We start from the raw sequence: 13,361 nt of genomic DNA on the forward strand, positions 1-13,361 counted from the left end.
TTAAGAATTTTTAATGATCACTAGTTCACATTGTGGATGTTTGGTTAGTCTTTTTGATTTTTACTTACTCATGAGCAATATTTACATTACAAATATGTCTTTACCTTGAGTCCCTACCCTGGAGTCCTTTAATTTGGGAGGGGAGTTCTCTGTTATTTCTAAAGAAAAGTATAATGTCTAATACATGCACATACATATACACATACACACACAAACGTGTGTGTGTCTGTGTATGTATGTGTGAGTGTGCATGTGAGTGTGTATATGTGTGTGTGTTTGTGTATGTGTGCACGTTTGTTTGTGTGCATGTGTGTGTATGTGTATGTGTGTGTGTCCATGTATGTGTGTGTTTGTGTGTGCATGTGTGTATGTGCACATGTATGTGTGTGCATGTGTATGTGCTTATGTGTGAGTATGTGTGTGTGTGTGCGTTTGTGTGTATGTGTGCATATGTATGTGTGTGTATGTGTGTATGTGTGTGTGTGAGTGTGTATGTGTGTGTGTGTGCACAGACTTGCATGTTTGGTTCCACACGTGTTGAGTATGGAACAGATAATGTCTTCTAAGTATCTTGGTTCTGGTCAGTAAGAATTGGGTGACAATGGCCAGGGCAGCAGTCAAGGCAACTGAAGATAGGCAGAGCTGTGCCTGAAGCAAGTAACAGTGATGGCTGGTAAAGGAGGAAGAAGAAAGAGGAGGGAAAGGTAGAAGCTGGGAGAAAAATGGTGGTGCTGAGGGAGAAGCTTATGAAAGTAGCACTAGTACTGAAGACTCACCAATGGTTTGAATCTATTTTTTCCAGAAAAAAGGATTAGGGTCATATTTAACCTAATCACCTATTTTTGTGTTATATAACTTATTTTCAATTGGGAATAAAATAGTCAAGTTTTTTCTATGTATATGTTTTAAAATAGACATTAGCACAAAGGAGGTGTTTTAAATATATTAAATTTATAGGGCAGAAGTAAAATTTATGCCAGATTTGAGTATACAAAAATATCACTGGTGTATTTCTTTATATCCAAGGTCAGTAAAGGTTAAATTTTAGGTCATCATCTCTACTTGGGGGTGACAAACAACCTTGCCAATTCAATGCAAATTTATCCATTACTGTATTGCGTTAGTTTTCTTTCTGATTGTCCAGTTTGTTTAGCAATCTCTCTTTCCAAGTTTCTTTTCTATCATTTGGTGTCACAGTAAAATGATTTTCATATTTTAGTTCTCAGCTTCATAAGTTTTATTCCTTCAGAGAAAGTTGTATTGTATATAAAGAATTTTATCTACTTAAGATAAGTGAGCAGTGACATTAATTCAGTGAGCAACAAGGCAAACAACCACCTCAATCCTCATTCGAATGACTTAGAAAGAAGTCATTCTTGTGGGAAACCAAGTCAGATAGAATGAGTACACACCAGGAACACAGTTTCCTATGACAGGTACTAGAAATACCATTTCATCATTTTATTGCACAGGAGATGTTGCAGTTGATGGAAATACAAAGACTTCTAAGATTCAAATGAAAATTGAGGTACTTTTGTTACTTCAAACACTGCATTGCCATAACTCTATACCCAATGTTTAAGTAAAAGCTATTTTCAAGTGAATGCAAGAATGGAATATTTGCTTAAATAAACAAAGCCTCAGAAAACAGAGAGCTGTACAGGATATAATTGGGATACTTCCAAGTGTGCACAAGCCTTCCATTGGTGGGAATGAGTGGATGAGTCTGTCTCTCCATCACCAAATGTGTAAGAACAGGAACAGAAGCTAGCCCTTGAAATGGATTGGCTCTCTCCAGAGGGGAAGGCAAGGAACCAATTGGCAATCACACCACCATCAACAGGCCCCTCTCCTGACTAAACTGGACAAAAATGGTCCCTGCTTTTCTCTTGACATCAGTTGAAAATGAACATCTATTTGATGATTCACACGACAAAGCAGAAGAGCCTAAAACAACAGGGCATTGTCATTTTTAGAAAATAATAAAATAGTTTCAAGTTTGCTATAATTATCATTCTAATAACTTCTTTGTGAATTTTATTATTTTTAAGCATCCACAGAATTATAGAACATAGTATAACGAAGCCCTGTATAACTCATTTCATCATCTCTGTCACTACAGGGAAGGATGTGAGTGTACAGAGAAAAAGCCTGATGACCAAGACATGCAGTGAATGTTTGGAGACCAGAATTATGGTGACTTCTCATGAATTGAATGGGATAGCCTTTGCTGTCTCACACTTCCTGCACTATACATTAGGCACTTTGTTGTAGGTGTCAGTGACCTTTAAGAATGTGATTGGAAACCTTACCCAGGACTGCTATTAGTGGGCAAATTTGCGGGACTTCTATTGGCATAGAAATCCCACACCTTCCATAAATGTCCTCTCTATTGGCTCTTGGAATGTCAATTTCAGTAGCACTTCAGTTCATCATACTGGTTTAACAGCTATCCATCCCGCCAATCTCAGACAACACACCTGAGGACCTCTATATGGAACCAAGAGCTATATCCACAATGATCAGTGTCCTGCAACAGAACAACTGTGTGTTCCATGTCTGCATGGGAACATTTCTTAAATTCCACGTTATTATATTAGTATGCCAAGGATAGAGTCAACTGAAAAATCACTGGATGACCATGTGTAAGGCAGGGGGGTCTGGTTCAGTGATAGTGTACAGGCCTAGAAAGTATGAGTTCAAATTCTGTGGATGCTTAAAAATAACAAAAGTCACAAAGAAGTTATTAGAATGATAATTATAGCAAACTTGAAACTATTTTATTTTATTTTTTAATTTAATTTTATTTATTTATTTATTTAATTTAATTTTATTTTTTGTTAAATGGAACAATGAGACCTGTTGAAACTATTCTAGGAATGGGGGGAGGGAGGATTAAAGAGAATGATGGAAGGGTTCAATTCAACTATGTTATATTGTAAGCACTTGTATAAATGTCAGTGTATCACCAATACAACAATAATATGATAATAAAAAGTAAATGAATAAAAAAGAAGAGGTGAGAAAAGTTACATATGCTGTTTATATTTAATCATTTTCGCCACAAACTCTGGCAAAGAGTGTTGGTCTAGGTTGACAGGTGCTGGGCAAATGTCATCACTCAGGCTGTTTGGCAAGGTTGTGGGTCTTTGTGGATGTGATTTGGTGGAGTCTCTTGGAATAGTTTTGGTGACAGGAAAATGTGCATGACGAATCGGTCTTGCTGGCTGGTTATGTTAGGGTTGGACTTAAGTGATTCTGCTTTAATCTTGACACCTTTCACATGTCTACTGTCTTTTAATCTATGGAATGTATGCCTATTTTTCTTGTTGCATTAGAGTTTAAAAAGACCAAGGACTGTGGTATTAACTGAGCTCAGCTTCCCAACAGACACTGTCTTTCCTGTATATAATGCAAATACAAAGACTGTGTGTTGACTCAGAATCTGATCCATGATATCCACTAATTATTGTAACTAGATTCTTCATATATGTCTTTCAGTGCTGCAGAAAACCATCATAGTTACCATCCCATAATGTGGGGTGGGGGCAGAGACTCTGGACAAAGAGAAGTGAGGAAAGTACTTCCTCTAAATTTGAAATCTAAATTAAAGAGGAAAATATATTTATGTTAAGGGGAGAACATGCACAGGAGTAATAGGGAAAGAGAAGGAAACCTAAAACTTGAATGTGGTTGATGTGCTAACTGTAGAGCAGCAAATAAAGTAATCTTCAATTACCAGAGGCCACTATGGGAAGGGGACTAGGAAGTTGTGACAAGGTCTGATAGAGAGGAACCAATGTGGGTTGTAATGTGGCCCAAACAATGTATTCACATGTGAATAAATTTTAAAATGCTAAAAAAAGAAAAAAATATATACTTATGTGACAGTCATTAGATGGCATCAGATCACTACTGGACCAAGAATGGGTAATGCAACCTCTCTGTTCAATTCCCTCACCTGGTAATTTGATGGTGAGGAAAACAGAGTGTACCTTTTTTTAGATAGAAAACTATATGAACTTGTTTCATGCCCAACTTTGCCAGAAGTAGACTCGGCAGGCTACTGAGTCTTGTGAGTATTAGTTTTGCTCACTATACTTTGATTTAATCTGTGACTTGAATACTTTATCTGTAAATTATAACTACAAGGAGCTTAGTCTTATCCTTGAAGTATATACGAGATTGCATAGGTTATGACAGCAAAATGGAATACTCAATTGCTAATGAAATTTATGGAATAAATGATCTTATGCAAAAACAACCATGGTGTTTGATAGAAGAAATCTATTGCCTCTTAGAGATGACTGAGCACTATGGCTTACACATGTGGGAAGGAACAAGTTCTGCTGGAGGTAATTATCAGTGTGAAAGTGAGCTGTTCACAAGTACAGAGTCTCCCATAGCAGGGCAGAGACATCAGCCATGCTTATATGATAGCTCTGTCTTGTGTGAAGACGAAAATCAACAAAATTCTAACATTTCTAGAATTCCTCAAGGTATTAAATGTTCAGTTCCCCTTCTGCCTATTAAAAACACAAACCCACACATTATGAGGCCATCTCATAAAGATAAATAGACTTTATCAAGTGGAATTTTTAAAAACAATCTCAGGCATCCTGTCTACATATATGTGAGAGTGGTATGCATTCGATCTCACCCAAGCTAAAGTCATGTATGAACTGGCATAGATGAGTACTCTCTATTCCAAATACATAGCAATACTTGGAAACATATGAAATAGCTGAGTTCCAGCTGAGAGAAAATAACAGTTCAAGTGTATTTCTCAAGTGTGTAATCAGAAGTAAAATCAGAGGTTAAAAAAAGTCTGTATTTACTGATTTAGGTTCTGGACTCAGATAAGAGTGAAGAGTGAGGAGAAGTTTTATTAGTACTGAAGTGGGAACAGGAAATGAGAACTCTGGCTTTCATGAAGCATGAGGAGGAACAGATGAGAGACACCTAGCATAAAACCTGTAACACCTGCACTGTTCGTGAAACTAGAGATAGAGAAAAATGATGGGGAAGGTGCATTGCAGGCAAACCTAAGTCACATCTAGAAATAGAAACAGTGGTGAGAAGTGAATTATCTCAGGAAGGGTCAGGATATAGAGCCTTTGTGCAGCTTAGTTGCCTTAAAATATCAGAATGGGCCTATGACTGATAAAATTCCTTCTGCTTTAGAAGACTCAAACTCAAAAGTAAAACCATTGAATATCTCCATGATGCAATTTCATAGAAAATAACTCCACTAGTAGTGAATGTTCTCTCTCTCTCTTTCACTCACACACACGCACACACACAGAGATAGAGTAAGAGAGAGAGAGACAGAGAGAGAGAGAGGAGCGGAGTTAAGATTCATGGAAAACAGAGTTCAGTTACTTAAGCAGGAAAACAAAAATTCAAAGATAAGATTGCAGGTAGTGCCAATTTTCCAGACTTAAGTAAATACTGACATTCTCAGATGGAAAGAATATTGTGTCACAGATAGGAGAATGTAAACAGTAATCAATAGTTTAAATTCTGAGACAAACCAAATCCTCAAAGTCAAAGAGGAAAAGCTCACAACTCAGTGGATAAGGAAGAAATCTAGGACCCACTTTCTATTACTTTCTGACCATTTCCACCTATCCTTGAACTGCTAAGAACTCCTCACTCGGGTAAACCTTACAGATTGCACCTGTGGGTTTGCTCCCAGGCTTCTGGTTGGTGTCAATAGCACCCCTTCGGAATCCCAGGTCCTTGACCCTTCTTGCAATACCAATACTAATTCCAACAAATTGCCTGCAGATAAAAAGAAAATTAGACATTATAGTTTTCATTAGAAATAACAGAGAATTCCCCTCCCAAATTAAAGGACTCCAGGGTAGGGACTCAAGGTAAAAACATATTTGTAACGGAAATATTGCTCATGAGTAAGTAAAAATCAAAAAGACTAACTGAACACGATGTGAACTGGTGATCATTAAATATTCTTAAAGATTAATAAATGATGTGCTTCCATTAAAAAGAAAAGTGATCTCATCTGTGCCTTGGTATGAAAAGTTTCCACCATGGAATTTCCGTATGTTTTGACATAAACAAAGTCCAAGGCAGATGTGCTAAATAACAAATTTGCATTAGAATGCTGACTCAACAAGGGGGGAAACCAGGGTCATATTTTTCTAAATTTACTGATTCCTTTAAACAGGATTATAGCATTAGTTGGTACCTATTTGAAATCACGTAAGTGTGTTAAAATGTTTCAGAAAAACATTGGGGAATCTAAATAGAATTAATACTTTCCAAACCAATACAGGGAGTGAAGGGGATAATATTTTTAAACACAGAAAGAATGATGGGGAATAAAACCTTTAAGAACCATTACATTGTAATGTTGCACTTATGCACTGTTTATTCCAAAGTAAGAGGGTCAGAAAGCTCCTCTGTGTTATTTGCTTTTATATTTTGTCTAATTTTGCCACTGATTCTCAGTCTAAAATCGCTGTCATTACTTCCCGCTCATCTGCCCCATCAGAATGTGTCTGCCCTTACAGTGTTTTCAGAAGTTTCCCACAGAGACCAGGTAAAAACTGAAGAAAGGATATGGAGCTGATGTGAGGAACACCACTCAGTTTGCACTTAGCTTCAATCTGAAGCATCACTTGATAATGTTCACCATGTTTAAGGAAGGCTACATGGTGCTACAAGGAATTCTTAGGAAGCAAGGGTTTGTGGATTTAAATCTTGTAATGTAAGGAAGACGTAATCAAGGTCTACAAAAAGATGAGAAATTTTAAAAACAGTGTTTACCAGAACTACATGTTTTAGAATGCATTTGATAATCTCTAAAATCTCTGAGGTTCAACTTTGTAATTTTCATGTTTGTCCTTTGATATTATTATCGATGAAAAACATGTGGTATTCCCATTTTATATAGAAATATTATCCAAAAGAGAAGTAAGTGTTAGATAAATAAGCAATACTGGTTGCCTAATTTGCATCTGGAAAAATGAGTTTGGTTGGTTTCTTATCTTCTAAAACACTGCAAATTTATTTTGGTACTTAAGTATACTTAACAAGAGGTTCTCCCTCAGTGAGTTTTGAGATTTTTTTTTTAAGAAATGAAAGCAAATCTGATCGTAAACAATGTTTCACTAATGTAAGGCATGAAGAGTGTGGAGGGGGAAATTTTGAGGGACATATGTATATTATGGAAAGAATGTATGGCATTAATATTTTCCTGATGACTGGACTTGATTTATTAGTTCAGCCAAGTTTTCTTTACCCTATGGGAAGGCTTTTTTGATGAAAAGAAAGTCCACTGATTTGCACTGCAGTACAAGCTCCTTAATACAGGAAACTACGCTCTCAGAACATACTCTTAAAAAAGACTTCAGGCTACCTTTGTGACAACATAATTCTTTGCAGTTTTATATGGTTCAGTGTTGGAAGTGTTTGTCAGCAATAAATTTGCAACTGAAGAAGTCTCTGTTCTCCATTGGATTCAGATCTCTAGACACTGAACTAATGCTTTGTAATATTTTTGCATTTCTTGGGCTGAAATAATAAAAATTGCCTTCTATTTTTGATGTGTTCTTCCATTAACATCCAGTGCCTAAATAAGCTGAGTTATGGCATCTTGGAGAAACAGTTGTTAAACTACTATATTTTTATATCCACTCATCATTTACAAGCATCCTTAATATAGATCTTTGCAAATGCAGCAACAACCCGATGTGATTTCTCATACTTAGAAACACGGTTCCGCGTGGCGGGTGGCACCCTAAGGGCAGGACTAAGAACCGGCAGACAAGCGGGCACTGCCTCTTGGCGGCCGGCGGCCGGGTCTAGGCCTTAGGGCGGTGGAGGCGCAGGGGATGAAGCTTGTGCTGGGCCGGGCCTCTCCCTCCTCAAGTTAGGGCCATGGCGCTGAGGGAGCGCAAAGTGTGTCTGCGGTGGTACTGGTGTAGGTAAATCAAGCATCGTCTGGCGGTTCTTGGAAGACAGTTTTGATGCGAACATCAGCCCAACCGTAGGTTTCGTGCCTTGGCACCAATGTACCATCGAAGGTCGGCTGCAGCTGTTATCGTTTATGATGTCACAAAAGAAGAGACGTTTTCAACACCAAAGAACTGGGTGAACGAGCTTCGCCAGCATGGCCCACCTAATGTTGTAGTTGCCATTGCGGGAAATCAGTGTGGTCTTATCGATGTCAGAGAAGTCATGGAGAGAGAGGGTAAGGACTGCGCTGACTCCATTCATGCAATTTTGTAGAGACCAGCGGGAAAATGCAACAAACACGAATGAACTCTTTCTAGAAATTAGCTGAAGAATTCCATCCTCAGACACCAACCCGCCATCTTGCGGTAAGAGCTTCAAACTCCGAAGTCAGCCATCGGAGCCAAAGCGAAGCTGCTGCTGACAGGCCTCAGCCTCTCGGTCCAGTGATGAAGGAGGTGGTCTTGAAAGCTAGCCGGAGGAGCTGAGGGCCCTGCCGCTAGTGTCTGCCTCACACTCTTGGGTCGTCTTTATGCGAAAGGACTCAAAGAAATTGACCCGTTCTGCTCTCACTTTGAAGACCACAGCCGTGGTATGGCAGTACTGACATACTGCTAGTGTGTCAAGGCCTTCTGGTGTACAAAGGGATGACATCATTCATTGGCTTTTGACCTTGCAGAAAGGAACATCTGATTGTATGGATGGTAGGATTAAATTGCTGAGTAGTTTTATAATAAGGATTTCATGTAACATAAAGGGAAAATTAGCACTTTCATTGTTCTGGAGGGGAAAAATGTCTGTGGAGATTATAATTTTCCTGGCTTCCCGTTATCACTATTAGAGGGACTTGTGTCATTTAAAATGTGGTAGGATAGCACAGGGGGAGAGGTGGTGGCTATTATCGAAGCTGCAATGTGTTATTTGTAGGATGGATGGGGATGATCTATCACTGCCATCTCTACAACATGTTGTTAAGTGTGTTAACCTAGGATGCACACAGGAAGTCAGCAGCCTGAGTAGCGGTTGCCTAGCTCACCTTGGGTTTGCTTCTGACCCTGTCTTGTACGTATCACCAAACACATTATTGGCACCTTTTTAAATAAGCTCTCATGACCAAAATGGTGGCGGTAGAGAAGCTGCCTAGAATAAATTAAACTGCCTATGTTCTAGAATGACCAGCAGTGGTTTCAGAAGGAAGGAGAGAAAGAAAGTAGTATAAATGCTGTTATTTTCTTTATTTAACCCAAGTGTTTTGGTGGGGAAAACAAGTATCTGTTGCTTAGCACATGTAAAGTTACAGTCTGTATTTATGAGACCATTGCCTAAAGGTTATAAATTATGTAAACACATTAGTAAGTTCTAAATTCATTCAGTACCCCATTTAATCTTGCACCCAGTCTTGCGTATGCTCACCCATTTTCCAACCTGTCTGCAGGAGACTATGGAGCACATGTTCTGAGAGGCATACAGGACTTGCCTCCATCTTTCAGGGTTTCTCTGCCTTCCTTTCCTCCACATCCCATCTGGAGATGATGAAGACATGTGCCACAGGCCTGACAGTCCTCACTAGCCTGGAGTGAAACACTAAGCTCCAAGCTCAGGTCATTTGCCTGGGCTTGGTAATAAGTGTCTTTTAGCTTTTGCAGTGACCTTCAATCAACTGTTGTGAGAGCTCTTTCCTTTTTAACAATTTACCTTATCTTCCTGGTTCCTTCATTTTCCCCTGCCTCTGTTAGTGGTTAACACTTTTTCCCTCAGGGAGCCTAATGAGGTTTTTAATATAATCTAAAAATAAAGCACTGAAGTGAAGTTGGTGAGAAAAAAAATAGAAACACAAAACACAACTGTACAAAAAGCATGAAAGCACCAATGCAAAATAAGGAACTTTTTAATGATGGGATTTTAATTAAATGCTTTGTTTTCTATGAATGTTTTAGTTTAGAGCTTATTTTTATTTTTGAATGTAGTTTATAGATTCAATGCTTGACTATTCAAGGAAACTTGAAAGTAACAGGATAATTATAGGATCCATTATTAATTATGATCACAAAACTGAACTTACTAAATGTCACTGATTATAGTTCTGAGTAAAAGTAGAGCACAGATTTCTTCAGAAGCACTTCTATAATATATTTTTGTGACTATTATTCATTTTAAAAAGAAGCAGCATTACTTGACAAAAATTCCAGTAAAGCTTGATTCAGTACATGTATATTAAAATTGAGAAAGAAAAATGATTTTACATACTGTGATTAAGTAATTTTTAGCTATAAATTGAACAAAACTGTGAGATTAAATCTGAAAATGATAGTAAAAACAACAAGTTGGAAGCTAGTCCCAGATATTTATGCCCTTTTAGATTATTATGAACAAAGCCACCTTAAAATAGCTCATATTTTAATGTAATGTAATTGTATATCAGCAAAATTCAACCAATACCCTATGGGATTTACCAGTGGACTTTGATGATTTCTGGACTAATTTATATATACATATAATTTATATATGTTAATATGATGTGTATTTTAGTATGCATATATTTATAACTATATACAGTCATTAAAAAATTAATATTAAAATGCACAATTGTCAATGGACCTAATCAGAAAAACATTTCTTGAAAATAAAGTGAGTTCACAAAGTTGTACAACAAATACCACTGCCTCATTCCAAAACATTTTTCTCACCCCCAAAAGAAACCCTGCCTATATCAGCTCACACTGACAAACCTGCCCCAGGCTGAAACCCATAAAAGACACCTCCTGTCTACAGATTTACTTCTGGATATGTGCATGACTCATGTGGTTTGTGCCCTTTGTGTATGGATTCAATGACTTTTCCACATATTATTTGAGTATCTTTTTTTGAAAATGTCCATAAAATGTGTTTTCCATTATTATTGGATTACTTTACTAGATTGCAAGAACTTTTATATATAATGAATCCTATACCATTTTCAGGCATATCACTTTCAAATATCCCCCTTTCTGTAGATTGTCTCATTCCTTTGAAACAAAAAAGTTTAATTTTACTTGATAAACTTCAACTTATAGTTTTCTTTGATTGCCTATGCTTTCAAATTATTGGCAAACCCAAGGTCATATAGACGCCTCTGATTTCTACTAAGATTTCGATAGTGCAAGCTCTGTGTTTAGTTATTTGATAAACTTTGATGTGAAGTCTGTCCATTTATTTATACCTTAAAGTTGTTTTTACTAATTTTTCTCTAAATATTTAAATGTTTTGATGCAATTATAGATGGAACTGTATTCTTAATTTCATTTTTACTGCTCAGAGCCAGTGTACAGAAATACAACAGCCTTTGAATTCTGCTAGATTTGTTTATTTCCTTTGTCTGTATATATACTTCTCTATTTGTGACTTCATGTCATACAACTAGATATGTTTTTATTTCTTCCATTCTGATCAGAATTTTATATATATAGTCACTTAATTACACCTTGCTAGAACCCCTAGTAAAATACAAACAGAAGTTCCAAGAGTGACCACTCTTGTCTTATCACTGAAATTAAGGTGAAGTTCTCAGCCTTTCTGGTTAGACATGATAAAGGAAGTTCCCTTCTCATAAGAGTTTGGGGACTGGTTTTTTAATCACAAAAGATGATTGCAGTTCACAAAATTCTTATACTGTATGGTAAGATGAATACCACTAGAATGTTATTACTTATTGTATTTATTGATTTCATATGCTGAACCAACTATAGATGACTGGAATAAATTCCATTTAGTTTTAGTCTGTATTTCCCCCAGTTCAGTTTGATAGTGTTTTCTATATTGATGGGATATTGATAACATGTTTTCTGGTAACTTTGGTCTGACTTGGTTATCAAGGTAATGCTAGCCTAATAAAATTCATCTGAAAGATTTTCTTGTCTTCCAGTATATTTTTTTTACAGTTTTGAAGGACTGATGTGAATTCTCCTTTTAGTGTCTGATGTAATTCACCATTGAAGTGATCAAAGATTGGATTTGGTGATAGATTTTACTATTTTAGTCTCTTGTAGCTCAGCATTTCTCCTTTTGAATGTTCATTGTTTTCTACCTTTCAAGTAACTCGTATATTTATCTTGGATATTTGTTCTTCATCTGTAGTTGTTCATAATAATTATTTCATCAAATACTGATATAGTAATGTCACCTCCTGTTTCATGATTATACTAATTTGAGCCTTCTCTCGTTTTTCTTGGTCAGATTACTCAAGATTTCTCAATTTTGTTGAAGTTTGTAGAAATAACTTTTGTTTTGCTTTCTGTATTTTTTAATGTGTTTCTGCTAATTTTCAGTTTGATCTTTTTTTCTTTCTTGCTTTCTGCTTTAGGATAATTTGGTCTTCTTTCTAGTTTCTTGGTGCTGGACGTTAATTTATTAATTTATTTCTTTGCTTTTAATAGGTGAATTTAGTATAATTTTTGAATAAATTGCTTTAGCTTTCTTGTACAGGTTTTAGTAGCCTACAATTTAATTTTATTAATTCCAAAGTACTTCCAAACTGTTTCTCAGAATTTATTCTTATTTGAAATTGCGTTAATGGATTCCCAAATGTGTGAGGCTTTCCCCCCCCCCATTCCTTTGTAAATTGATCCTAAGGTCAGAGAATGGTCAGAGAATATGACTTCTTTGTGGAGCAAAGATGTTTCTGGATTTGTTGAAATTTTGTATTAGGCCAGCTCCTAGTTTGTGCTGGAGAAGGCACCACAGTTCCTGAAGATGTGGGAGCGAGTGTTCTGTGCAGTCTGTAAACCTGTGTGCTTCTATGTCTACCAAGGGCTCTGTTTCTTATCACTCTTGTCTAGCTGTTGTGTGCACTTCCGATGCTGGTGACAATCCTCTCCAGCTGTGAGTGTCACATTTCTTCTTCTCTCTTCAGTTATGTCAGTTTTTGCCTTACAATTATTTTGGCTTTGTTGTTAGGTTCATATTTTTGTCGAAATGTTATATCTTTATGGTTTATTGATCATTTTATCATTTACCACCAGTAATTTTCTCTTTATTACCTACTAAATATTTTTTTTCAAGACTATTTTTGCTCATAACAGAATAATCAATTTGGGTTTCAGTTGTCATGCTATCTTTTGGCTAGAGTTTCTTCAGCATTTCTTAAAAATCCATCCATTTTATTCCATTCCATTTCCATGTTTTGATGTAATATTATCAGCTTTACAAAACTCCATCCAGTCAACCACCTCCCTTTGATAAGAATATTTAATCAATTTACTTTGATGTAGTCATGAAGATAGCATTTGCATCTGATATTGGATTTATTTTCTATAGAGTATGTATCTTTTCCATTGCTATATTCCTCGATTACTTCTTTCTTGTATGTTAGATATTTAAAGCTGAAGTCTTCTTCCTACTGATCT

The 13,361-nt window shown here is 36.6% G+C and overlaps 1 pseudogene; it reads left to right on the top strand.

Moving 5' to 3' along the window:
• The first annotated feature begins 7,905 nt into the window (after positions 1 to 7,905).
• Positions 7,906 to 8,767, top strand: LOC109701873 (ras-related protein Rab-22A pseudogene; annotated as a pseudogene).
• The last annotated feature ends 4,594 nt before the right edge of the window (positions 8,768 to 13,361 follow it).

Source organism: Castor canadensis, chromosome 14, assembly GCF_047511655.1.
Source record: "Castor canadensis chromosome 14, mCasCan1.hap1v2, whole genome shotgun sequence".
Classification (NCBI taxonomy): domain Eukaryota; kingdom Metazoa; phylum Chordata; class Mammalia; order Rodentia; family Castoridae; genus Castor; species Castor canadensis.